Source organism: Leptonychotes weddellii, chromosome 11 (assembly GCF_054177405.1).
Source record: "Leptonychotes weddellii isolate Sample4059 chromosome 11, ASM5417740v2, whole genome shotgun sequence".
Taxonomy (NCBI): Eukaryota; Metazoa; Chordata; class Mammalia; order Carnivora; family Phocidae; genus Leptonychotes; species Leptonychotes weddellii.
Window position 1 is genome coordinate 75,898,179 of NC_138379.1, and position 3,585 is coordinate 75,901,763.

Consider the following 3,585-nt stretch of genomic DNA (forward strand, 5'->3'; position numbering starts at 1 on the left):
CCAGCGCCCCCTGCTGCTCAGAGCCCAGACCCTGGATGCTGAGAAGCCAGAAATGGCCCCAGAGCATCTCTCCCGCCACATTGGCCATGAGCCCTCCCCCAATTTGTTCGGTGTTTTGTGTCCATACTCTTGCAGTTCTGTCCTTGGACTTGAGGCCTCTGAACTCTGAGGTGGGACTGGCCCAGTCGGAGACTGGTGTCCTGGGAGGGACAGGGAGGGGTAGGAGGGAACATGGCCGCACCTGGGGAACCTCGCCCAACACTCCCCTCGCCAGGCTGTGCAATGCAGAGCCTCCCCACCTACCCCTGCTTCCTGTACTGTCCTCTTGCCCTCCAGCACAATCGGGGTTAATATAAGTGTGAGAGTTTCTCTGGGCTGGGGTTCTTCCAACAGTCATTGCAAAGAGTGTTTCCTGGAGCACGTAGGGCTTAAGAGGACTAGAGGTCAGGTCTTTAAAATGATGAGACTTGCCTTCTCAGCTGCTGAATCTCAGGGGCCTAGATCCACACAAGGAACTGGCATCCTCCACCTCAAGTCCCCAGGCGACCTGGAAAGACCGCACTCCTGGGAAACAAAGCTATCCTGTGTATCCAGTCACCCCCACCCCCACCCAGACCGGTATCCAGTTTTCTGATACCCAGTTTTCTGATAGTGTTAAAATTAATTATTGGCTCCCAGGCCCTGGGTGGGAGCCTGGTTTCTGATTCTCAGGCTCGCTACCAGTGGGTACAAGGAACAATTGCCCTGGCAAGAGAGAAAGTCCATCTACACATCACCCCGTCTACTCACCACCTGCAAATAAATATTACGGCCGTTACTCCACCATATCCATTCTGTCCTTTTGTTCCTGCAGAGCCACGGGAAGAAGCCAAGAGTTCAGACAGAGTATGCTCTGGGAACACAAGGTTCTTTGCCCTTCTTTGATTAATTGTCCTAGATAATGAAAGCAAGTGATGACTCTGGTTGTGGTGGCAACAGCCCCTACAGGCAGGCTCCTCTCCCTGTGGACGGCCTCAGCCCAGAGGGTGTGCAAAGGCAGGGCCCACGCCAAGTACAGCGCAGAGGCAACGTGGTCATACTGGGCTTTTGCGGGGGGGGGTCATGCTAGGCCTTTCTCTCAGCAATGTTCTGCAAGGGAAGTTCCCTCTGTTAGGGGTTCAGGGCAGGAGGCTCTCTTCAGAGCCTCAAATAATGTCAGAATGGCCTCGTTTGAATGGAAGACTCCAGGTAGTGACGGCAGACCAGATGGGTTGGGCAGACAGGGGCAAGTTAGAGTGCTGGCTGAGGAGCGGGATCCAAACGGAGCTTTGGAAAACCCAAAGTGTCTCTAAGGTTGGAGGTTCCTCCTAGGTTAGACCCCTTCTTGTACAACCTTCCCCAGTAATCCTTACCCATCATATGAACCTGCACCTCAAAAGTCTGTCCTTCTTTTCATATATACTGATTCCTTGGATGGCCCCAACCACAGATTCTATATATAATCTTCATAAGGCCTCCACCCAGAGGAATGTCCTGCTTCTACCATATTTCCTATTGCTTCAAAATTCCCCAGTTTCCTAGATAACTTCCTCTGCAACACTTTATACACACATGATCTCCCCTGTGAAATATTTCCACCTAAAACATAAACTCAAGGCTGCGGTCATCCTAGAATATGATGCAAATGGCTGACGGTAAAGGCCACCTGCTAGTTCCCACTCTGGGGCGGGCTCAGCAAGGAGGGACCACAGCTCCATTAGGAAGGCGGGTGGGACTGGCATCCTCCACCTCAAGTCCCCAGGCGACCTGGAAAGACCGCACTCCTGGGAAACAAAGCTATCCTGTATCCAGTCACCCCCACCCCCACCCAGACCAGTATCCAGTTTTCTGATAGTGTTAAAATTAATTATTGGCTCACAGGCCCTGGATGGGAGCCTGGTTTCTGATTCTCAGGCTCGCTATCAGTCTGGAAAGCCCGGGGTCATTTCCAGTACCTCTTCAACTTTCATGGAACAGGAAACACTCTCACAGGATGAGCTGGAATACCACAGCAAATCCGTTTCTGATGAAGCTGATTGAACCAAGTGCTCTAAAGTAATAGGGCCTCAAAGCTGCCTTTGAGCTTCCGGAGTGGAGAGGACCCGGGGAAAAAGAAAATAAACATGAGGCCATCCTTAGGAGGCTTCTCAGAACAGGAGAAAAGGAGCCAACGGGAAATCCATTTCTCACTGCCTGCATGGGAGGGACACGGGGGTGTAAGTCATGTGCCATTTTGGAACTTGAACCGAAATCCCAAGGTCCACACCCTAGGTTCCATTAGCTCTGCCCAGGTATCCTGTGTGCGGTTTATGAGGGCACCAGAAAAAAAGACCAAGGCGGGGTGGGAGGGGGAGTCCTGCCATTAGTTTATGCTCTAGGAAGGTTCCCTACAAAATAAACTCTTTACTAAAATTAGAAGTATAAGTAATTTAAATAAAAATGATCTTAATTTGTATAGAGATTTTTATTTAAAATACCACCTGCTGTGCTTAAGACTAAGGACATCTCCGCTAAATCTTAAATTTTACTTCCCTTTTACAAAAGTCTTTTAAAAACCCTCTTATCTAAGTTGTTTTTAGGAGATGTAACCGTATACCAGCCATTTATTTGCAGCTTTAGCATCAAAATTACCAGCGCCTTTGAGAATCACTGATAAGGAGCTCTTGCTCTCACTCTGATGGTTACTTGTTGTTAGTGGTAAGGCTCCAGTCATCTTTTCCCCAAACCCCTATGTTTCAGTCTAACTAGGTCATAAACTGGGGGAAATGAGACAATTTCAAGCTAGTCGTCTGTCTAAAAATAAAGATTTGTTTCCCTGGATGAATACATGTTTGTTACAAGGAGAGGAGGACCATCCGTTCTGTCTCTCTCTAACTGCTATTCCTCCTGGGTCCATCTCCCCCTCCTCTCTAACGGCTAAGTCTTTGACAGACGCTAAAAGCTTTCATTATCACAGGCCCTATAGGTTTCTTCACTCCTACACAGCCCTCATCTTTAAAAGGCCTTTTGTGAACACACGCCATTCACAAGCGACATCATTGAATTGTGGTCGACATCCCTGGTGCCACTCCATGTTCCCAGAGCTCCTCTCTGGGACAGTCCACTCAGCCCACCCCCAGGGGCTAGGACTTCCTCAACCCCTGAGCTTGCTGATCAGGGACCCTGAGCTATGCAAAGACATCTCTTTCCTTTCCTTCTTAACCTTCTTAACCTATGGCCCTTGGAAATATATATATTTTTTTAAGATTTTATGTATTTATTTGTCAGAGAGAGAGAGAGCGCACAAGCAGGGCGAGCAGCAGGCAGAGGGAGAAGCAGTCTCCCTGATGAGCAAGGAGCCCGATGTGGGACTCGATCCCAGATGCCTAACCGAATGAGCCACCCAGGTGTCCCGGTCCTTGGAAATATTTTGGAGTGCTAGGAAACCATTCGAATAATGCTCCCTTTTAACTGTCCTCTGTGCCATGAATCCAAATTATTAATGTTCAAAGACAAGGTAAATGAAGTCTCAGGAAACAGGTCTTCTTTGGGAGAATCTGGGTCTTAGTTAACTGGGGCTTCTCCGAA